Source organism: Perognathus longimembris, chromosome 12, assembly GCF_023159225.1.
Source record: "Perognathus longimembris pacificus isolate PPM17 chromosome 12, ASM2315922v1, whole genome shotgun sequence".
Taxonomy (NCBI): domain Eukaryota; kingdom Metazoa; phylum Chordata; class Mammalia; order Rodentia; family Heteromyidae; genus Perognathus; species Perognathus longimembris.
In genome coordinates this window covers 2,095,386-2,119,445 of record NC_063172.1, presented here as the reverse complement: position 1 = coordinate 2,119,445, position 24,060 = coordinate 2,095,386, and the positions used below count along the sequence as shown (strand labels likewise).

At 54.9% G+C, this 24,060-nt stretch overlaps 1 protein-coding gene across 2 annotated transcripts in view; it reads right to left on the bottom strand.

The window, feature by feature from the left end:
- Positions 1-14,828, bottom strand: part of Slc45a4 (solute carrier family 45 member 4) — a 60,344-nt gene extending 45,516 nt beyond the window's left edge. The window contains exon 1 of one of the 2 annotated variants that reach the window (XM_048358442.1): positions 14,584-14,828. The gene's annotated coding sequence lies outside the window, so the exon portion shown is untranslated. Of the gene's footprint in view, positions 1-14,014; positions 14,271-14,583 lie in introns of those variants that run through there. The other variant, XM_048358443.1, reaches the window with a different exon arrangement.
- Positions 14,829-24,060: the final 9,232 nt, after the last annotated feature.

Sequence of the window (24,060 nt, the reverse complement as noted above, 5' to 3'; positions counted from 1 at the left end):
CCCTAATCTGCCAGTCCCTTCTCCTGCTCCTCTGTTACCTTTCCTTCTCATCCTTCCACCTGCAGGTGTTCTGTGCAGCCTGGAATCGCCAGGGGCTGTATGACATAGCAAGGAGCAGACCCACACCACCACCACACCTCCCACACAACTGCTAGTGGGCCTTGATGCTGCCGTGATTAAAAACTGCAACCCAAGGATGCCCACTCTCCCCACTTTTTTTCAACATAGTGCTGGAATCCCTAGCCATAGCAATAAGGCAAGAGGAGGACATCAAAGGGATCCACATCGGCAAGGAAGAAATCAAGCTATCCCTATTCGCAGACGACATGATCTTATAGCTGAAGGACCCAAAAAACTCAGTCCCCAAACTCCTATACCTAATAAACCATTTTGGCAAAGTAGCAGGATACAAAATCAATCCACAAAAGTCAGCAGCTTTTCTGTACACCAGCAATGTACAAGCAGAAAAGGAAATTATGGAAACTATTCCATTTACAGTAGCCAAAAATAAATAAAGTACCTAGGGATCAACCTAACCAAGGATGTGACGGACCTATTTAATGAGAACTATAAAAATCTAATAAGGGAAATCAAAGAAGACACAAGGAGATGGAAAGACCTCCCATGCTCATGGGTAGGCAGAATCAATATAGTGAAAATGGCCATATTGCCCAAATTGTTATACAAATTCAATGCAATCCCTATCAAAATCCCAGTTACATTCTTCAATGAAGTAGAGAAAGCAAGCCATAAATTCATATGGAACAGCAAAAGACCTAGAATAACCAAAGCAATTCTAGGCAAAAAAAAGCAGTGCAGGAGGTATCACAATACCAGACTTCAAGCTCTACTATAGAGCCATCATAACAAAAACAGCCTGGTATTGGTATAAAAACAGATTGGAAGACCAATGGAATAGAATTGAAGATCAAGAAATAAAACCGCACTCTTACAGTCAGCTGATATTCGACAAAAGAGCTAAAGACATACAATGGAATAAACATAGCCTCTTCAACTACTGGTGCTGGGAGAACTGGGCAGCCATATGCAGAAAACTCAAAGTAGACCCAAGCCTATCACCATGCACCAAGATCAACTCAAAATGGATCAAGGACCTCAATATCAGACCTGAATCCTTGAAACTACTGAAGGACAGAGTAGGAAAGACGCTAGAACTTATAGGCACAGGAAGAACCTTCCTGAATAGAGTCCCAGGGGCACAACAAATAGGGGAGAGACTCGACAAATGGGACTACTACAAATTAAAAAGTTTCTGCACAGCTAAGGACATAGCCACCAAAAGAGAAAGACAGCCAACCATATGGGAAAGAATCTTTACCAGCACAGCAACAGACAAAGGCCTGATATCTGTCATCTACAGAGAACTCAAAAAACTAAGCCCCTCCAAGCCCAGTAAACCAATTAGGAAATGGGCAAAGGAGCTAAAGAGAGACTTCACAGGGCTGGGAATATGGCCTAGTGGCAAGAGAGCTTGCTTCATACACATGAGGCCCTGGGTTCGATTCCCCAGCACCACATATATAGAAAATGGCCAGAAGTGGTATTGTGGCTCCAGTGGCAGAATGCTAACCTTGAGCAAAGGAAGCCAGGGACAGTGCTCAGGCCCTGAGTCCAAGGCCCAGGACTGGCAAAAAAAAAAAAAAGAGAGAGACTTCACAAGAGAAGAGATAAAAATGGCAAAGAAACCTATGAGGAAATGTTCAACATTCCTGGTAGTAAAGGAAATGCAAATAAAAACAACCCTGAGATACCACCTCACTCCAGTTAGAATGGCCTATACTCTGAACTCAGGCAACAACAAATGCTGGAGGGGGTGCGGGGAAAGAGGAACCCTTCTCCATTGTTGGTGGGAGCGCAAATTAGTACAACCACTTTGGAGAACAGTATGGAGGTTTCTCAAAAAGCTCAATATAGACCTACCCTATGACCCAGCCATACCACTCCTAGGTATCTACCCTGAACAGCAGGTCCCAAGATATCAAAAAGACATTTGCACTTCCATGTTTATTGCTGCACAATTCACAATAGCCAAAATATGGAATCAACCCAGATGCCCCTCCACAGTTTAATGGATCCAAAAAATATGGTACCTATACACAATGGAAGACTACATAGCGATTAGGAATGGTGAAATATTGTTATTCGCAGGGAAATGGTCAGAACTTGAACAAATAATGTTGAGCGAGACAAGCCTAGAACACAGAAAACAAAGGGGCATGATCTCCCTGATATATGACTGTTAAGATGGGGTAAAGGGGAGACAGTAGAGACCAGGTCTGTGAAACCAAAAACTTCTTGTCAAATGGTATTTCCCACAGGATTGGGTCAGCGACCCAACATTATGTAACTAAAACCAAACAACTACTCAACATATAAAGGTCAAAAATTGACCTCTCAGTGGAATACAATAGCTCAAAAGCTATGTATGTACGTTCATATAAGACTATTGTCGACATATTGTCTAATGTCGACATTACATTTAAAGCCCTAGGCGAATTTTCTTTGGCGTGGCCACGTGGCTACTGTATATGTTCTTATTTATTTATTAATTTATTAATTTATTTTTATTTTTTGCCAGTCCTGGGGCTTGGACTCAGGGCCTGAGCACTGTCCCTGGCTTCTTTTTGCTCAAGGCTAGCACTCTGCCACTTGAGCCACAGCGCCACTTCTGGCCATTTTCTGTATATGTGGTGCTGGGGAATCGAACCCAGGGCCTCATGTATATCAGGCAGGCACTCTTGCCACTAGGCCATATTCCCAGCCCCTGTATATGTTCTTGATACATTGTGTATTGTATATATGTCTACCTGACCTAGAGAAGGGAGAGAAAAACAGGGTGTAAGATATCACAAGAAATGTACACACTGCCCTACTATGTAACTGTACCCTTTTTGCACAACACCTTGTCAAAAAAATTGTGTTTAATTAATAAATAAATTACAAAAAAAAACCCAACTGCAACCCAGCTAGCTGTGGCCGGGGCGCAGGCTTATAATTCCACCACTTGAGAGGACAGTGAGTCTGAGGCCAACCTGGGCAATACAGCAAGACCCTGTCAAAGATAGACAAACAGAAAGGCAGAAGAGAAAGGGAAGAAAAAAAGAGCTGGGCACTGTAATTCTAGCTGTTCAGGACAGCAGCTGAGATATAAGGATAAAGGTTTAAAGGCAGCTTGGCCATCATCCCCAATTAGCTAGCAAAATGCCAGAAGTGTAGCTATAGCTCAAGTGATAGAGTACCAGCCTTGAGAAGAAAAAGCTAAGCAAGAATGAGAGCCCCAAGATGGACACACAGATGGAAGGATGGAAGAGAGGAAGGGAATGAGGGAGGGGAGGGGAGGAGGGAAAGATTGAAAGAAAAGAGAGAGAGAGAGGAAGAAATGAAGGAAGGAAGAAAGTAAAAGAGAGAAAGAAAAAGAGGAAGGAAGGGAAGGAGGAAGAAAGAGAACAAGAAAGAAAAGGAATGAAGGGAGGGAAGATGGGAGAAAGGGAAAGAAAGAAAAGAAAAGCTGGGTACTGGTGGCTTAGCTACTCAGGAGGCAGAGATCTGAGAATTATGATTCAAAGCCAGCCTGGGCAGGAAAGTCCATGAGACTCATTTCCAATAAACCACCGGAAAATCAGAAGTGGAGTTGCAGCTCAAAGTGGCAGAGCACTATCCTTGAACAAAGAAGCGCAGAGACAGCACCCAGGCCCTGAGTTCAAGCCTCACAACCGGCAAAAAAGGGGGGGCGGGGTGAACACACTGGTGGCTCACACTGGTAATCCTAGCTACCCAGGAGGCTGAGATCCAGAGGATCGTGACTGAAAGCCAGTCAAGGCAGAAAGTTCTATAAGACTCATCTCCAAAATAACCAGCAGAAAGGCTGGTTTAAGTGGAAGAACACCAGCCAAATGAGCAAGCCTATCAAGCACAATGACCTGAACTCAAACTCCGGTACTGGGTACTTTAAAAAAAAGAAGAAGGAGATAGAACTTACAAGTCATCTTCTATTGGCAAAGAAAAGGCCTGACATTCCAAAGGTGGCAACCTGCCCACACGGGGCAGGGTAGGGGCTGTGGGTTGGTACAGGGCCTCAGGTCAGAATGTAGGTGACCACCAGAGGCCCACAGGGTTGTAGAGGAGTAGGAATGCTTGGCCATAGGCTGTGTGCTCTCTGAAGGCCAAGAGCTGAAACAGCTTGGGCAGAAACACAGAGCCCCAGAGGCCTCAGGGAGAGGTACCCGAGTCCAGCCACTGCGAACCTCCAGCCCAGTGGGCACCAATGGGCACGCCCAAGGCCCGAGTCAGGGCCACCACTTAGGTGATGAGGAGAGTCCCTGATCCAGGAACAGAGGGGATCTTTTGCATTAAACCTGGGCACAGCAGCTCACATTTAGGCTGAGATGCTATCACAAATTGCAGCTGCTCGATGCAGGTGATGCCTAGGTGAACAGAGGTACAGTGGCACCCATCTGCAGACCTTCCACCTGCTCTATACATGGAACCAGACACTGCATCACAGCCCCCTGCTACGCTCAGAAAGAAGAGCTGTCAAGCAGCCCCACTTTCCAGTCTAGTCTTCTAAGCTGCGGGGGAGGGGGGGAGACTACAGCATGGGGATGAGAGAGAAAGCAGCACACTCACTGTATGGATCGCAATGCTAGGATGCACTTGAGTTAGGCAGGAAAGGCCCCCAGGATGGAGATGCTGGGCTTGGGTGACTGACTTGGGATGTACTGCAACTATTCTTCGAGGGCTGTTCCCAGGTTCAGATCTATGAACAAGCAGAATGAGAGGCTGACTAACTCTCCACACTAAATGCCTTCGAGCCCCTGCAATGAGACCTCTTAATGCTCAAGGGGTCTCTCCTGGGGCTGCACAACTGTCTCCAACACAGCCAGGCACAAGCTGTGGAAGGCTCTTGGAGCAGGGCAAGGCCCCCACACGCAAGCCAGGGGGCCTGGGACCTGCTCAGTCTCTCCTGGTATCTGGCTCTCAGGCAGGTACTCCTGAATCACGTGACAATACCCAGGCCTGGCCCTGAGGAAAGATGCCAGCCAGGCCCTGCCCTCCCTGTTCCAGCTCCACCTTTCTGAACAGCAAGTGCCTACGAAGGTGCAGTCCCATAGTGGCTCAGCTTGACCTGGGTTTTGTTTCTTCTTGAGTCTCAAATTTTGAGAAGCCCTCCCTGGCTGGCCTCTTTACAACCGAGGAACAAACCAACAGCTCTCGTCCATGTGTACCCTCAAGGTCAGGGCCGCGTCCTCACCTCCGCAGAAGCGGCCTCACGGCTCCCCCTCCCACAGGCCAGGCGTGCAGTGCCTTGAGGGTGCTGAGCCTGTTTTCTCATTCAGCAATGTGTACACCCAATCCACAGTGTGGTCGTCATGCTCACAGGCTCATTCCAGCCCACGTGGCACAGCAGACCTGCTCAGAGAAGCCCTTATTTACCAGAGCCGGCTGGAGCCGCATGGGGATTTCTGAAGGGCTCCATACAGGAGAGAGATAATTTCAAGGTATACTCACCCTCTAAGTGCAGCACCAACTGGGCTAACAGTGATTAAACCACCACAACTGGTAATTACTGAGTACTGTGGTCTGAATGTGTCCCCTCCAGCCCACATGCTGAAATCTCACCTCCCAAAGCAGAGGAACTGGCAGGCGACTCGATGATGAGGAACCAGAGTGGGACCAACACCCTCATGAAAGCGGTGGAGAGAAGGCCCTGCCCAGGCCCCTACGTGCAGGCCAGCGAGCAGCGGTGTCAGTGAGGCAGACTGCAGGGTACAAAAGGCCTTCTGGCCTCCAAGCCCCCAAGTCTATGGTGTTCTGCACGGCAGCCTGAGCTGCCACCAAGTTGGGCAGGTGCACTGCTGCAGAAACGCGCCCGGCTCACCTGAAAGGCCTCGGCAATAAGAATCACTCACTGCAAAACCATTTGGTGTAAACCAACTGAACAACTCATGGGGGGAGAGGGAAAGGGGGAGGGGGGAGGGGAGGATGAGGGAGGAGGTAACAAGCAGTACAAGAAATGCACCCAAGGCCTAACGTATGAAACTGTAACCTCTCTGTACATCACTTTGATGATAAATAAGAAAAAAAAAGAAAAGAAAAGAATCACTCATGATCGCCAAGACTCTGACCACAAAGGGACAGAGGAGCAGCAGGTGTTCTGAGGTGAAGGCAGGCCGGAGGTCCCAGCCAAGTGCAAGGGACCCAAGACTAAAACGGGACCACAAAGGCAAAGGCAATCCCAGGATGGGTAAGCACTGAGGAGAGCACAAGAAAGCCCACATTGAAATGTTGAAACCCTATTTCCCCCCAAACTGTAGCATGCCCAGGGAGGAGCCACAACCTGCCCTCTCTTGGCTTCCAGACTCTCATCCTAGACCCACAGAACATAATCAGAAAACTATCTGGACTTGTCACCCCAAACCGGTAACTCCCCCAAGAGCCTTATCGGCTTCCAGCCGCAGAGATGGTGCAAACCGTCAACCTGACCGGATAACCGGCCAGAGACAATGCCACAGGCTTGCCTGCGCCCATCACAGAGGCTTGCAGAGCACCGGGCTCTCCTCCCTCACCTCCTGCTTTCACACACAGTCATGGTGTTAGAGGGACACTTCAAACTGTGAACAGGCCTGGGATGCAGCTCAGTGATTGAGCACTTGCCTAGCATTCTGAAAACCCCGAGTTCCAAGTGTGGTAGCACACGTCTGTAATCTCAACATTCAGGAGGTGGAAGCAGATTTGAATCCAGTCTGGGCTACAAAGACCCTGTTTCCCCACACACACGCCCTACCCCCTGCAAAACAAAAACAAAAACTGGTAAGAACTCAGAGGCCCTCCACACTGCTGGTCCCACTTCACCCTGAGAAGAGGCTCCCAGACTGAGCACTGAAACACGGAACACGGGAGGCCAAGGCCCAAAGGCAAACCCTGTCTAGACTGCTCCTTGAAGAGCCAGTGCAGACTGGAGGCCTGTGTGCCAAACTGAGAACACGGGGCAAGGAGCCTGGGATGACCCTACCTTACCCCATGTCTGAAAAGATCTGTAATAACAAGTCTCAAGACCCTCTGATCAGCGCAGGCAACACCTGCTTGGCATCTTTCAGGACTGGCACCGAGTACTTGGGAACAACTCCAAAGCAGAGCAGGGCACAGCCCTTCTTTAGCTCCCAGCCTGACTCCACAGCCAAGGCTGAGCAAGCCCACTGACCCACGACACACAAAAGGAGGGAACTAAGGCAAGCAGCGGCACTTCTCCCTAAAGCTGCAGGGACCAGAGGAAGCGATTCGAGTGCTGAGCCAGTGGCGGGGTTTGTCCTCTCATGTGCCTGGCTGGGGGGTGAGCCTGGGGGTTGGGGGGCTAGGGATGGCAGCTCTGGTGGCAGAGCCTCCAGCAGCCAAGCACCGTCAGTGAGACCCATCTGGTGCGGACTGTGACCACAGAGGAGCCTCTGGGTAGGACATAGGGACGAAGGACATCTCCACATTTCTCCAGGTATCTGTAAGGAGCAGGGAGGAAGTGAGCAATGTAGTCTGTGCCCCGGGCGTGCTGCAGGCCTGGCCACCTGCACACAGCCACCTGTCCTTGGGGGCTCTGAGAGCTCAGCACTGTGTGAGCGGCTCTTGCCACTGTTCCTCAAGGGTCCAGTGAGGGCTGGAGACAAACACCCATTGTACTGCTGCTATACCACGCAAAGCTCTGGCAGTGGCAGCTTCTAGGCCAAGGTCACAGAGCCAGGGATGGCTCAGCGGAAGTATGACACTCACTCCCTGCATGGCTGGGATCTGCTCTGCTTCCCCTGCCCCTTTACCCCTACAGTCCTCTTAACATTAAACCCAAATGGCTCTTCAGAGGCTGCCCGCAACAGCACTGCCCTCCAGAAGGCCCTGCACTTGCTCCCCCAAAGCCTGCCCAGGCCCCGGTCCTAGGGCACCCACTCCTGTCTGCACATCTGGAGTGAGGAATAGGATGACCTCCACCACCGGGGCCCGACTTCCCTCCACCTGGACTTTCTGGGCAGCTACGGGTGGAGGGAAGGGCACTTGGGGCCGGATGGGGCACTTCCTACTCCAAGCTTTTAATGCAAACGCTTCTACACAAGCACTATGAAAACCAGAACGGATTTTCCCAGGATTCCTGCCCCATGCTGCCCGACCAAGCCTGAAGGAGATTTGCATGCTGGGAATGCCCACCCCACCCCACTGAGCTGCTCTTTCAACAGAGTGCTTCTACCATGCTCCAGCGCCGGCAGCTGCGACTTCACACCGCTGCCCCAATGCCATAGAAATGTAGAAAAGGTGGGCAGGCAGCGCCGGAAGAGCCAGGACCTCTGCCCGCTTGTCCAGTCTGTTCTCTGTGGTCCATATGAACCACGGGCTTCCCTGAAAAGCCGAGACTGGGTTCCCATCTTCACGTACCCCAGGACAAAGGCAAGCCTTGAACTCAAGGACACATCCCCTCCCTCCCTACACACGCTCACAGCCATCCTGTCCAGGCCCACTGCCTGACCTCTCTTCACTGGGTCCCACTCTCCAGAGAACAGGGAGAAGCCCCAGGGGGCCAGACTGCCCACAAAACTGAACCCTACCAGGGACCCCTGGGTCCTTAAGCTGCCCTGAGGTCACAAAACTATTGAGCAACACCAAGTTCTGCTCTGTAGCCTCAGCCTGCTGTTTCTGAGGGGTGAGATAGGACCATTTATTTAATTACTAAACTTTCTTACCAAATTCCTTTGACTTCTAAATTAAAAGCAGCCAATGTTAGCGGCTCAGACAGGACACCCAGAACTGGCCACCAAGTGTGTGCAGATGCTCCTGGCTCTCCCAGAGAAGCCTCCTTGGCACCCCTTCCTGGCAGGATGCGCTTACCTGCCCAGCCTCCCCGAGGCCTCGCCCAGAGACTAGCAGACAACCCCAGGCTGCGCCACCACCTGGGAGACAACACCAGTCTGGGCTTCTTACACATCTTCCTGGCAAATTGAAGTTTAACTCAAGGCACAATTCCACAAGCTTACATTTTAATCCGACCACATAGAAATGCACAGGCCCAACAGAAGCAGGCCTGTTCAAGACATCCATCGTCTTTTTGCTGTTTCACAGCACATTTAGAAAGCAAGCAATTAAATACTAAAGCTAAGATGGAGCAACGGTGGTGTCGTAACTTGGGAGCACAGGGCTCTACCACTCAATGTCAGAGAAGCCCCACACACAGGCCAACAGTGACAGCTCAGGCTGCCACACAAGGCGTCCCAGAGGCTCCCAGAGGTGGGCTATGCACAACCCCGAGTTCCCACACCACTACACACACAAACTTTCCTAAAACTGAGCTCTCTGAGAAGTCACCGTGGCCCAGTGCCAGTGCCCCGGAGGTCCCAGCCACAACCCAAGGTCACCTTCACTCTCCTTCCCTATCTAGAGCTAAGGCAGGCTCTCTACTGGGAGAGTCCTGGCCAGAGCTATGTGCTGGTTCCCAGGAACAGGTCACAATACCTTTCTCTGAGACACCTTAAACGGACCCCACCCAGCCTGGAGAACTCCTGGCAAGGCATTTTTTTACTTTGTGCTTTTAGTAACAATTTATCCAAATCAATTTCCTACGAATAATTCTGAATAGGTAATAATTGTGACAAAACTATTTTCTGGATCAAATTAGCATAGCTTAATGATTACAAAAATATTGTAAATGACAAATTCTGTTACGGAAAAGAATGAAGAATAACCAATGAAAATATTTTCAAGCCAGTGGCTCATGCCCATAATCCTAGCTACTAAAGGACAGAGCCAAGTTCAACTCTCAGAACTGGTACCAACAACAACAACAAAAAGGCAAAAGAGCAGTTACTTTTATTGATTGTTTTAACAGTTATTTTTAACACTAGAAATTAAGTCTTTGGGGGTGGCATACTGAGGCTTGAACTTAAAGCCTCACACTCTCACTTGGCACTTGGGCCTTTTCACTTTACTACATGAGCCACACCTCCACTTTCAGTGTTTTGCTTAACTGTATATAACTGAGCCTCAAGGACTTTTCTGCCCTCACTGGCTTCAAACCACAATTCTCAGATCTCAGCCTCCTGAACAGTTGGGATTATAAGTGGCCAGTTAGAAATTAAATCTGTATAGTTATTTACAATTAGAACAAAGAGTTTGAATGTGCCCATAATTTTAAATGTGCCTAGAGTGCTGCAAAGTAACTTCATGGAACACATGAGCAAAAACATTGTAAAGCTTAACAGACTAACTCTAAAGCTTTCCTAATTTAGTCCACTAGGACTATGCTAATTTAGTTGCAAAAGATGGTTGTCACTGATAAGAGCTGCCCCTTCTGGCCCTCAGTTAGTCCTCCCCTTAAGTCTAACACATTTCTGAAAAGTGATTTCATCTCCTCCTTCCCAGTGGTACAGCATACGTTCACCAAACACAAGCTTATCCCAGCCCCCAACACCCCCCAAAAAATAACTGCGGGGGGGAAAATATTCCCTTCCCACTACAAACAAAGCAATCACATTCTTCTGGATTAATACATTTCCCTCAAATTGTGACTTTACAAAGAAGAGCTTATTTACTATTGCCTTTTGGCAGAGAGGGGACTTAAACATCTAAGTGATTGCACGGAATGTGCACGGAGATTCGTGGTCAGGACATAAGACACATGTCTCCATGTCTCCCCACCCTCTAATGCAGGGTTTGCTGCGTACTTCGCATTGGAGGTTTCCCTTGCTTTCAAACAGGTAAGATGTGCTTGCTGACCAACTCCGGTGGCTCAGGGTTCAGAGGCTGAACCTGACGCGCCCAAGCCACAAAATTCAAATAACAGTAGAACCCCCGGGATGCAGGCACTGGCCCTCCCCCACTCCTGGGCTGGGCTGGGGTTCAGGAATGCGGCTGCCACTGCCAGAGAACCTGTACAGGTCTGGGAGGATGGAAACAGCAAGGCCTCCATGGCACTGGTTACGGTCTGGTCAAACTTAAGGCCTGAGAAGGATGCACAGGATTCCAGGTCCCCACTCTGGACTGACTGGCACCCTCTGAGTCCTGCGCCGGGGGTGGGAGTGGCAATGTTCAGCACCCTCCTCGCATCCCTCGCTGTAAACCCATGTGTCAGCGTCCTTAGTAGATAGGGTGAAACCCAAATCCCAGCTATGAAAGAGGCAGGAATGGATAAGAGGTGAGAGCCTGTCTCAGAAAATATTCCTGCCACAAGGATGAATGCCTGTAGTTCTTGATACAGAGGCATAGTAAGTAGGCAGGAGGACTGAAGACCAGAGCAAAGGGAGCCCAGCTCAAAAGCACAAAACTCCACCTGGAAAATAAAGTAAATAAGAGAAAAGGGCTAGGGGCACAGCTGAAGTGGTGGAGGCCCTGAGCTCAAACTCCAATACCAAGAGAGAAACAATAAGAGACCCCCACTTTCTTGCCGAAGGACCCAAAGCCTCACGGCAGCTGAGCTAAACTGAACTCAGGTCTGTCTCCCCAACCTCAGGGCGGGGTTGTTTCCCACCACCTCTCTCCAAAGCCAAGCAGTGGACCTCAATTGGGGTGGGCCTTTGAGGACCCAAGTGTTCTGGGCCTTATCACCCAACCCTGGCCGGCCAGCAGTACAGAGCGGTCTGGCCCACTGCCACTGCTCAGGGTCTCCAGGAAAGGCAAGTAAGTACAAGAGGAAAGCACAAGCCGGGGACACTGCTGCCCCCTCCCCCACCCCAAAGTCTCTACAGGTTTTCATTCGTTGAGGGGAAGTTCTTGTAACAGTCTTCCTCAAAGTAGCCCAGGCTGGCCTTGTGCTATCTTCTGCCCAGCTCTCCCCAGTGCCAGCATGCGCTCATCTCATTTAAATGTCATCCTCTATGTCACTTGCTAAAGGAAGCCACTATGAGAGCACTACCAGGCTTCCACCCACGAGGCCCGGGGCTGGTAGTGCCTAGGGGTCATCTATTCTGGCTTCTGGGCAGGAGAGGACCCTCTGGGTTCTTTCCATGTGTGCCTAACTGGGAAGGGCACTGAGAAAAGGGGCCACTCCGTGCGGGTCTTAGAAGTCTATGTTTTAAAAGCTCCTTGTTCACTGATTTTGGTGGAGAAGCTCCGCTAATCCAGACAAGGGGCGCTTGTCTGGGAGTGCGTGGGGGAGGTGCAGACTTCTGCCTGCGGGTCCTCCACCCCCTAGGTGGCTGCTCTTCGGCTCCTGGCTTGGGAGTCCAGGCGCCCCTCTAATGGTCTCTCTTAGCACACCCTCATCCACATAATTATGCAAGATAAAAAATTCTGAGGAACCACAGGAGGCTAGCACAGAGCAGTGTCTTCACCCATCCTTACCAAGAGCATGACTTCTAGCATGTTCTGGCTCCACAAATTACAGACATAGCTCTGCCAGGGGTGTTCCCTCCCAAGGGCACTGGCAATTTGGGGCTGCCTGTCACCTACGGCGCTCACCAGTAGCCCTCACCCTGTGCCAGGGCGAGAGGCTGTCACAAATCGGCTGAGAGCTACCCAGAGCTGGTTCTTGGGCTGAGCAAGAGGGCGAGGGAGGGGGTCCATCAGTCAGAAAATGACGATGACAGCAGCCAGAACCTCAGTACTGTCCCTCCCTGGTCCTCCCCCCCAGCACTCCCGACACCGTGGATGAAGTCAATTCAGCACCCAGACACGTAAATGTCAGCTCAACTACCTTGCCGGGCTCCCTTCTTCCAGGAAGGATGGGAGAGCCTCTGCTGTGGCTGCCTCCGCCGCAGCCGCCGCCAGCCGCCCGCCCCCCACTCCCCTGCAGATCTGCACGGAGGCGGGATCTCCTGGCTCCAGAAAGGGCAGAAACTGGTTTACTGCTATTCTCTGCCCCTCCCCCTTTCCCGGCCACCAATGAGCAAGTTAGAGGGTGTTAAAAGCTGCAAGCCACCTTGGAGATCACCCAGTCCAATCTCTGATCTGCTTTTACTATGCAACCAAAGCTAAAGCTGCGGGCACAGCATCTCTGCAAACAAATCTCCACGGCCCGGGCAGCTGCCCTCTTCTCCCCCCCCCCCCCCCCCCCCGGCGAGGCAGGCTGGACAAGCCCACCTCCTCGTACCAATGGGCTTCTCAAGCCTTGCAAACAGGCAGCCACAGAAACAACCAGCCTGAATGAGACCCAAGCCCTGGATTTTAAGAGATGACCTCTTTCTCCCCACCCCCCAGCACTTGATTTGTTCTGCCAGAGTCGCCTTCCACCTGGAGCCCACATGGCTCCGGGCCACAACCGCTGCCTCTCTCTATTCTGGGGCTTCTCAAAACCTCTCCAGAGTGCTAAACTCTACTCACTCTAATTTAATACATAATTGAGACCTAGTAGATATGCGAGAAAATTATTCAAGACTGGTGGGCGTTCCTCATTCTGATATCCATTTGTCCTACTTCTTAATCCATAAAGCAGTCCTCCAGCTTTTTTGGGGGGAGGGGGTGGGGGGAGATGGTCATGGGGCTTGAACTCTGGGCCTGGGCGCTGTCTCTGAGCTCTTCTGCTCAAGGCTAGTGCTCTACCACTTTGAGCCACAGCTCCACTCCTGGTTTTCTGGTGGTTAATTGGAGATAAGAGTCTCAAGGACTTTACTGACCAGGACTCCGGCTTCTATGCTCTACTACTATTCCGTAAGAACAAAATAGCCGAGGGAGGGCTTCCTATGGCAGCCTACATGCTCACAGTCCAGGGAAGGAGCGCTGGTCGCTCTCCCAGGGCTGGGAGCTGGGGGCTCTGGACCCATGATGATCACTGGACCTCTAAACAACTGCTCACCCCGCAAGTCCTTCTGCTTCCCAGGCCACCCCAATTTCAAGGAGCTACTAGCTCTGCCAGCTAGCGTCAGTCAGCGGAGGTGCCGGATGGGGGCGGGGCTCGGTCCTGTAACCTGCAGCAGCACCCCCATCGGGTAAACACAAACCCCAGGCCCCCACCCCCACCCCGAGAGACCCGGTGCCCTTTCCTCCCTCCTAGAATATTAGGAGGGACTAACCGGCGGGCTGGGGCCCCACTTACCCTTACCTCCCCCGGCCAGGGCCCTCGCTGGAATGTGCTCCGCACGGAGCGCAGCGCACCTTGGGGAGGGAAGGGTTAAGCCGGAGGCCCGGGGAGGGCGAGCGGGCCCGGAGGGGGGCCAGGTGTGCAGAGGTCCAGGCGCAGGGACTTCTCCACACCAGAGGCCCCGGGCCCCGCAGCGCTGATGCCCGGTCCCCCTCGGGGAGGGACAAGGGGGGCCCCGGGAAATAAAGGCGTCTTCAAACGGACACCCTGGAACGGCGCCCCGGACCCGAGGGGCAGGCGGGGGGAGGGGGGGCTGGGAGAGAGGGCCACGGAGAGGTGGGAAGTTAGAGATGGCGGGCCGGGGCCCGGCTGGGGGTCCGGACCGAGAGGGGCGCGGACACGGAAGGGCAGGTGCGGCCGGAGGGCCGGGAGCCCGCGCAGGCCTGGGGGGGCTCGGGGGACCCGGGGACCCTCCCCGGGGGGAAGACGCAGGGCTGGGGAGCAGCCGGCCGCGCGGGGTGGGGGGGAAGGACAGGTGCCCGGGTGCGGGGCCCCCTCAGGTGCGGGGCCCGGCGGCCGCTCACCTGTCTCCTCCGGCCGGGGCCGCGGGCGCAGCGGCGGGGCGGCGGGCCGGCCGGGCGGGCGGGCGGGCGATGGGGGGCGCGGGCCCCGGGCGCACCGGGGAGGCGGCGGGGCGTCCGGGCGGCGGCTGCGCCCTCGGCGGCCGGCCGGGCGGACGGTCCGTCAGTCAGCGACGCGGGCGCGGAGAGAGCGCTGCGAGGCTGCGGCCGGCGCGCGGGGACAACGCCGCTTTATCGGGTCGGAAACAGCCGCTCCGCGCCGCTTCCGCTGACGCAGCGCCGGCCTGCGCCTCATGACTATGCAGCGGCCGCGGGGGCGGGGCCTGAGCCCCGCGCGCGGATTGGCCGCCTCCCGCCAGGCCCCGCCCCGTTCGGGCAAGCCCCGCCCCCGCCCCCTCCCGTGGCCCCCGGGGCGCGCGTCTCCCCCCCCTCCCCACCCCACCCCGGCGCCGCTGGGGCCCCGAGCCCCCGGATCCCCCCGCGGGTCCCTCTTGGTGGGTGGAGCCCGCTCCTCCCATCTCCCCTCCCCACCTCCGTGCAAACGCCCCGCGGCCCTCCTCCCAGATGCCCGCCTCCTCGACCCCGGACCCGGGGCAGACACCCCTCCTCCCCGCGGCCCCGCAGGCCCCGCCCCCCGGAGGCCGCCGGTCCCCCGTCCCCCCCCCCTCCAAGCTGCAGACACTTCTGACTCCCCCAGGCCCCACCTCCACTCTGCCCCCACCCTCACCCGGCCTCCCGCTCCCTTTCCCGGACGCCTGGCTCACCGAACCCCTCTGCAGCTGGGCCGGTGCCCCCGTGAGCTGGGCAGGGTGCCAGGCCCGAGAGTCTCCCAGACAGACCCGTGCCCAGGGCACCGGGGGAGCCAGACCCACCTATCCTGTTTCTCCCCATATGCAGAATGGCTTTGACCCCTAGGAAAGGTTGGAGAAAGGGGTTGGGACAATGGATGGACCGAGGTCTGTTCAGATCCCAGCCTGAGCCCTCCCTGCAAGGGTGTAAATGGCTTTGGACAAAGTACTTCCACCTCCCAGTGCCTGGCTCTATAAAACGGCAATCATCAGCTGCCTCCCCAACGGCCCTGCCTAGCCTCCTGACCATCCCAAGTGCTGGCACGGATTGGGATGGGGAACTCTCTGCTGGTGGGATGCCAGAATCATAGCCACCCGGGACTTGGGAAGGGTAGGGACGGCAGTGACTCACTCCCGTGATCCTAGTTTTTCCGGAGGCTGAGATCTGAGAATTATGGTTCAGAGCCAGCCGGGGCAGGAAAGTCTGTGAGACACTTACCTCCAATCAGCCAGCCCAAAGCTGGAAGTCGCGCTATGACTCAAGTGGTAGAACACTAGCTTAGAGTGGAAAAAGCTCAAGGGCGGTGCCCAAGCCTTGAGTTCAAGTCCCAGTCGGGACGGACACACACACACACACACACACACACACACACACACACACAGCACCTCTCTCTCCTAGAGGCATACCTGGCATCACCCTGGTCATGGCTACACTGTAGCCTCAAACTGGACACTACCCAAGTGCGCAACAGTCTGGAAGGGACACGTAAAAAGCAGTGCGTTCACTAGATGGTGTGACAACAGTGACAATTGTTGACAGCTTCATCAACAATGTGAATGACTCATACAGATGAGCTTGTGCAAAAGGTATCAGACATACAAGAAAACGTGAATGTTTCTGCATTTGTAAGGTGGCCAGCTGTGTGTAGTTGCTGTTAGGAGTTGGGACAATTCATCTCCAGGGAAGGGGCCGGGGTGTATGTGGAGGGTATGTCTGGGGGGTGGGTGGGTGGGTGGTGTTCTGCGGCCTTGTTTGGGTGCTGGTTACCCAGGGTGCTGAGTTGTGACATTTTCTCCAGCTGTGTAGTCAAGATATGTATCTAGTACCTTACGAGCAGGCTAGACGGAAGCCAGTGGTGTGTAGACCGAACCTGGAGCAGCGCCCAACGATTGCAGGCGCTCCTCACGCTGCCTCCTGTGGGTTTTCGTTCTAGTTTTGTTTTGTTTCTCTTTTTGTTCGTGTGATGCTGAGGGTGGAGCCTAAGGCAACACCCTAGCCCTGGAATTTGTTGGTTTGCTTTTTATAAAAATATTTTTTTCTGCCACTTCTGGGGCTTGAACTCAGGGCCTGGGCACTAGCTCTGGCTTCTTTTTGCTCAAGGCTAGCACTCTACCACTTGAGCCACAGCGCCACCTCTGGCTTTTTCTGTGTATGTGGTACTGAGGAGTTGAAGCCAAGGCTTCATGCGTGCTAGGCGAGCACTCTACCACTAAGCCACATGCTCAGCCCTGTTTGTTTGTGAATTGAAATAGGGCCTCACACTGTAATGAGGCTGGCCTCAAACTCATGATCCTCCAGATTCAGTTTTCCAAGTGTTGGGATTACAGGTGTGAAACATCATGCCTGACTCTCCCCTGTTGGTTTTTTATTCTCGTGGCCCAAAGGTGGAAGCAAAGCAATGCAAGCAGTGCAGTGTGAACTTTCCTGAGTCCTCATGTAGAAGCAAACATTCTTTTTGTTCTGAACTGAGGGCCTGGGCACAGTCCCTGGGGTTTTTTTTCCACTGAAGTCTGGCTCTCTGCCACTTGAGCCACAGCTCCATTTCCAACTTTTTGGTGGTTAGTTGGAGATGGGTTAATTGGGGAGTCTCACAAACTTTCCTACCCGGGTTTTGAACTGGGATCTTCGGATTTCAGTGTCCTGAGCAGCTAGGATTGTAGGTGTGCTCCATCAGAGCCAGGTGCAAACATGCTAATATACCAAGTTCTGGTTGTCATGAGGAGTAAGCAAAACAATAAAATGATGTCATATAAAATGGCAACACAAGAAGGAAGCATCAAGTAAGGACTGGGTGATGTTTAATTGCTCACACACATTTGGTACTGATGGGACACTTTTTCATTCTCACTCATCAGCAAGCAGCTGGTGAGGGGCACGCATGCCACCTGTGCCAGGCGCCCTGCTGGCCTCCCGCCCTGGGGAGGTGCCGACCCACCTAGAGGCAGGACTGCATCAGTAGCTGCTGGGCCATGGAGCCCAGGGGAGGCCCTGACCTGTGTGGTAGGTGCGCAGACACATTTCTCCAGGAGTTCATGAAAGCACACACATACACACACACACACACACACACACACACACACACTAGTGTATGCCTCCGTTCTTCATGTGAATGGAGTTTGGAAGGGAGTTGGTTCGCCTGGCTGTGGAAACCTCTGGTTGACTTGCTTCTGTGATTTGGGGTTAGATTCAGATGTGAATCAGCTTAAGGAAAAGGATGCTCCCATCCCCCAGGCCCTTCAGCACTAGGCGTGTGCGTGCGTGTGCGTGTGTGTGTGTGTGTTCGCATGCCTAGGTACGTGTGCCTCCATATACCGATGTGCATCTATGCACGAGAGGCCTGACTGTGCCACCCAGGGCCTCATCCCAGCCATGGCCAGCGAGGAGAGGAAAAGGCCTAGGAACGGGATTCCCAGTCCCCAGATGGCTCCTCCTATTGCTCCTCCCCCTCCTGAATGGCTGGGCCTCCCGTCGGGAGAGAGGAGAGGCCTAGGCGCCGGGCAGCCATCTCGCCCAGGGGTCAGAAGGCCCTACATCTGGCGAAGCTCCAGAGCAGGGTGTGCCTAGGCTCTGAGCTGTCTTGGGTGTGCACCTGAGCAGTTACACGGGCCCTGTGGCCAAAAGAGATTGCGCTGCTGACTTCAGATGTTCAACAGTTTGTAACCAGGATTCCCCGCGCCATGCGGCAAATCCCCTTCCTGGTTTGTAAGGCATGTTACTTCTCTGAGGCTGGGGAGGAACGCGGGGGTCTAAAGACGGCTCCTTCGCTGCCTGGGCCTGAGGCCCATCTTCTGCCCGCTCGCCTGGGGACACTTGAGCAGCCAGGTAGATCCGTGCTGCTCTCAGCCCTGGCTCTGCAAGATGTGCTTCCTGAGATGGGCACACACCGCCTGGTACAAGCTACCTGCAGCCTGCCAGGCCCCCCGAACAGCTCTATGTTGAGGAAGCGTGACTTCCGCCTCCGGATCCCATGGAAACCCACGGGGGCCCGGGTGGATATTCAGGACACCTCGTGTGTGCAACAGAGAAGGGGGGGCCAGTGAGCCACTCATCGGCACAACGCCTGCCCCCCCACCCCGGCCTCCATTGGCTACAGAAGTCCCAATGCCACCCCATTCCACAGGCAAAGAAACTGAGGCCCAGAGGGGCAACTGTCTTGTCCCAAACAGCAGTCCGATTTAGGAAAGCAAAGGACCATGGCCCCAGGGTCAAAAGGTGACAGGGATGGGGCTGGGAATATGGCCTAGTGGCAAGAGTGCTCGCCTCGTATACATGAAGCCCTGGGTTCGATTCCCCAGCACCACATATACAGAAAACAGCCAGAAGTGGCGCTGTGGCTCAAGTGGCAGAGTGCTAGCCTTGAGCAAAGAGAAGCCAGGGACAGTGCTCAGGCCCTGAGTTCAGGCCCAGGACTGGCAAAATAAACAAACAAAACAAAACAACAACAAAAACAAAACAAAACAAAAATAACCTCAGGGATAGTGCCTCAGTGGAGTCTAAGCCCTAGTACAGGCCCGAGAGACAAACAAAACAACAACCCCACAGAGCTCCATGTGTGCAGGCCAGTACTGGAGCTTGAAGTCAGGATGCTCTTGCTTAGCTTTTTGTTTGTTTTTTGCTAGTCCTGGGACTTGAATTCAGAGCCTGGGCGCTGTCCCTGAGCTTTTGTGCTCAAGGCTAGCACTCTACTCCTGGTTTTTTGGTGGTTAATTAGAGGTAAGAGTCTCATGGACTTTCCTGCCCAGGCCACACACCTGCTCCGGTGTCTTGGGCAGTGCGGGCTTCAGAGCAGGCCTGGGCTGGGGTACCCACCATATTAGGACTTGCGATGCTGAGATTGGGGTCAGCAAGCTTCTGGGTCGTAGGGCTTCTCAGGGTCCCAGGTCACGTGTGTGTGTGTGTGGGGGGGGGTTACATGGTTGCTTGAAGTTGCCTAGGGAGTCCCGTGGACGCCTTGGGTCCCGTGACTTTCTGCACAGGCCTCGTTGACCATTTCGCCTTTGTGCAGGCCCTAGGTGGGCTAGCTTGGGACTGCCCCAGGTTTCCTCATCGCCTCTGTTCCCACAGCCCTGCAGGATTCCGTGAAGAGAGGACCTGCCAAGACCCGCGAGTGGCTTGGGCAGTGGCCCCAGCGTGGGGCCGGCAGCAGACGTTGGAAGGCCACCGGGAGGACAATCGCAGCAGTCCAGGGGGCTGAGGCAGGAGGATGCCCACGTCCAGGCTGGCCTGACCGCGTCTTAAGGCCCTGACTCAAGAAAAATTCGCCGGGTGTCCATGCCTCGCACACGTAATCCTAGCCACTCCGGAGGTGGAGACCTGAGGACCACGACTTGAATTAAACTCAAGCAGGAAAGTCCAGCTAACTATCAAAAAGGCGGCGGCGGCAGTGTGGCTCCAGCGGCAGGGGACCAGCCGGGGTGTGATAAGAGCTAGGGAGAACACGTGGCCTTGAATTCAAGCCCGGTACTGGCACAGAAAGAGTGGCGGGGGGTGGGGGGGGAGTAAAAGAGAAAACTGAAGCTTCCCTGTGGCGGAGGGGGCGGGGGGAGCCTGAGGCAGCTCCGGACAGCAGACGCCAGCAGGGCCTGACTGGGCCTGAGGAGAGGCCATGAGCTGGTGGCAGACTCTCACAGCGGAATCTTCCAGAAGAGGGTGACCTGTTGATAACCGCGACACGTTGCTCAGTGACCATCCTGTATCCCATAAATAAATAACGCGGTGAGGCACCCGCCTTCCCTCAGGGTGGGGAGGGAGGGGCTCAGAAGCCGGCCTTGTAACAGGAGTGAGGGGTTGTGGGTACCGTAGGGCAAGGTAGCCACGGGCTGGGTGCGCAAGCGAGACGCCCTGGCTACCCCTGGGATCCCTTCTCTTGCCCAGGGCCCCTTTGGCGCTCAGCACCTTGGGTAGCAAGTCTCCCTTAACAGCCCCCCCCCACTCTGCCCCTCATCAGGGCACAGGAACAGCTCCTTGCGCTCTGTCTCGCCCACGATACCCCACAAGCCCAGTGTGGTGGTGGTTCATGCCGTTCATCTCGCTGACCGGCAAGCAGAGTCGGGAGGGTTGTGAGTCTGATATTCAAGCAAAGCAAGAATATTATTGCCACCTGCGGAAGGGGAAACGGAGGCAAAATAGAGACGGCAAGAAGCCTGGGATCGTGCAGAGGGCGAGTGGACGAGCTGGGACTTGAACTCAGGTTGCCTAGCTCTGAGTCCCTGTGCGTCTTCTTACCCAGGGTTAGGGGCTAGGAGGCTCTCCGGGGCTGTGTGAGCGGGGACGGCTGTCGCTCTGTGTCCGGGCCACCTGTCTGGATACCCGGGGTAAGGGACAGGGCCACCCCCCTGCGGCCAGGCACTGGAGCCTCAGACATGAACCAAACGGCCAGGCTGACCTGCACAAGAGGCAGGGAGCCAGCCACCCACAGCGGGTGACAGGGCGGGGGCAGCTGGCGTGGCTGTAAGAAGGAAGGGTGAAGACAGGCATCAACCAGGCAGGCAGGTCCCGGGGTGCGTCTCCCTCCCCCACGTCCCCACAGGGACACCGTCTCCAGACTCCCACCTGGGCCAGGCGCGGCGGAACCGCCCAGCCCTCGGAGCTGGCTCCCCGCCCTCTGGCTTTTGCTCGCATTTTCTCCTGCCTGCGATCCCTCCTTTTCCTCGGAGCCCGACTCTCTGTGGGCATCTCCTCCCGGCAGTGCCTCTCCCCTGCAACTACCCCAGCCATGGGAATTCCTGCCTCCTCGGGCACACTGTGCAAATAAGCCGGGGAGTGAGGTGTGGTGGAGGACAGACCCCGGCCGAGGAGGCCAATGGGTGAGGGGCATCTGAGTCTTCAGGATGCCTGGGGAAGAAAGAGGGCAGGAGGGGCTGGGGGACGGAAGCTGTCCCACAAGGGTTGAGGCCTGAGGAAGGGGGGGACCAAGCAGAAGGGGGGCCGCCGGCAGTCACATCGGCCTCCCTGTGGGCGGCCCTCCCACATGCCCCGTCCAGCACACAGGCTCTCCAGCCCTCTCCTGTTCCTGTCCATCTGTCCTGCCTTCAGCCACGGGCTCTGTGCGGGATGGGGCCCCGGACACCTCATTTTTTCCTGGTCTCTGGTGTCCGCTCTGGGCTTAGCACATAGTCCGTAGCGCAAGAATGGAGGAGAGCTCGGCACCGGGGGCTCACACCTGTCACCCTAGCTACTTAGGAGGCAGAGATCTGAGGACTGAGGTTCAAAGCCAGCCCAGGCAGGAATGTCCATGAGACTCTTATCTCTCCAATCAGCAAAAAGTCAGATGTAGAGATACGGCTCCAGTGGTAGTGCACCAGCCTTGAGTGGAAAAGCGAAGAGACGGCATCCTGGCTCTGAGTCCAAGCCTCAAGAGTGGTACACACACCCCCCCCCCCAAATAGAGGGGAGCGTGGGTGAGTATGGGGTGAAGGGCAATTGGGAGACCTCACCTCTTCCCCCTGGCCAAACAAACAGGACCGAACCCTGTGGAGAGCGAGCCAGGAAGCCGCAGGCCAGGCCGCCCCTGGCTCCGCCCCGCCGTGACCACACTGACATGGGCTCCTGTCATTGGGCCCTGTAGGCTGGGGCTGGAGGAGGGCTGGGGCCCGCCGGCCAGAACCGGGCCCTCTCCTTGGTAAACACCAGGGCTGCAGGTAGGCCAAAGCCAGGGCGGGTTGCACAGGCGTTCCTGAACCTCACTGTTCTTACCTGTGAAAGGGGGCACCAGCCCGGCCGCCCAGGCTGTCCGAAGCAAGCCAGAGGAAGCGTGGGGCCGAGGCCGCCCTCACTGGCTCCGCACAACCTCCACAGCTCCATCGGTGCAGCCCACGGCTCCCTCCCGTCCCGGGGACACGGTACCCCATGGGTGCCAAATAAGCGATAGCTTAAAAAAAATAAAAAAAGGCGAGGCTCGGGTAGCTCGTGCCTGAGACCCTAGCTCCTCAGGAGGCTGAGATCTGGGGCTCCTCACTCAGCAAGAAGCCAAAGTAGAGACGTGGTTCAACCGGTTAGAGCACCAGCCTGAGCAGAAAAGGCCAAGCAAGAGTGCAAGGCCCCGAGTTTACGTTCTTAGTCGTGTGCACACACGCGCACACATACACGCACTCTCGCAGACAGTGAGGAAAAGGAACTCTGCCCCTAAGGGTGCCGCCGAGAGCCCGGTGAATAAATGGATCCAGCAGAGTTGGCCCCATCGGGTGGCTGCTTGTGGCGGGGCGCGTACTGTCTGGCCCGGAGGCGGGCGGGACGGGAAGTTGCCGTGGGCACTGAAGTCTGGGGCCAAGAACGGCGGCCGGCCGTGGAGAGGGTTGACCCTGTCTCCCGGGCAGCGGTGCCAGGCTGTTTTCCATGGTGACTACAGAGGACTCCAAGGAGCTCCGAGGGTTTGGGCCAGGTTCCCAGGTCACCCCCTGGGCAGCGTGCTGGAGGTGGGGAGGGCCAGCTGGGAAGGGTGGAGGCTGCCAGCCAGTGGGATGGGCTCAGGCCTCCGTAATCTGCGCCCTGCGCGCCACTCCCTGACCCACCTCTGGCTTGGGCAGAGCTGGAGGCTGGGGTGTGAACTGAGCTGGGTCCTTTCTCTAGACTGCCTGTGAAAGATGGGTGGAGCAGACACAAAAGGGATCACAACCTAGTAAACAAGGGCAGGTTTTCCGGGAGAGGACCCGGGCGGGGCTCTGCCTGTAAGAGTAGAGTCGGTGTCAAGTCCAAAGAAGGATCGGGGTTTAATGGATAACCAGGGTTAGGTCTCAGATCGAAAGCAAGACGTAGGCAGGGCTCCGAGGGCATCAGGTTCAGGCTCTGTCCTAAACTAGGGTCAAGGCTTAGTCTGTGATCAGAGCCACAGCTGAGTGTTTGACCAGGGCTCAGCATGTGTCCAGGACCAAGGCTTAGTGTGTGAAGTGGACCAGGGCTCAGTGCATGAGCAGTACCCGGGCTCAGTGTGTGTCTAGGATCGGGGCTTAGAGCTCAGGGTGTGAGCTGCCAAGAATTCAGTCTCTGAATCAGGCCCAGAGTTGAGCATATGACCAGGCCCAGAGATGAAGAGTCTGAGTAGGGACCAAGGTAACACCAGGACGAGGGCTCAGAATGTGACCAGGCTTGACACGCGGTTTGTAATCAGGGCCAATACTCAGTGCGTAACTAGGCTTGGGATTTCATCTGAGCAGGGACAGGGCTCAGTGAATGAGGTCCAAGAATCTCTGTGTGAACAGACTCAGGGTTCAGTGTGTGATCAAGGACAGGGCCTAGACTCGTGGTAACCAGGCTTAGGATCCAGTGTGTGACCAGAATCAAGGCTCAAGGGAGTATGAGCAAGGCTCAGTGTAATCAGGACCAGTGTGTGGTGTGGTGCGTGTGTTGTCAGGCTTATGGCTCCCTGTGTGAGCATGCTCAGGGCTTCATATGTGTTTGGGCCCCTGGCCTAGG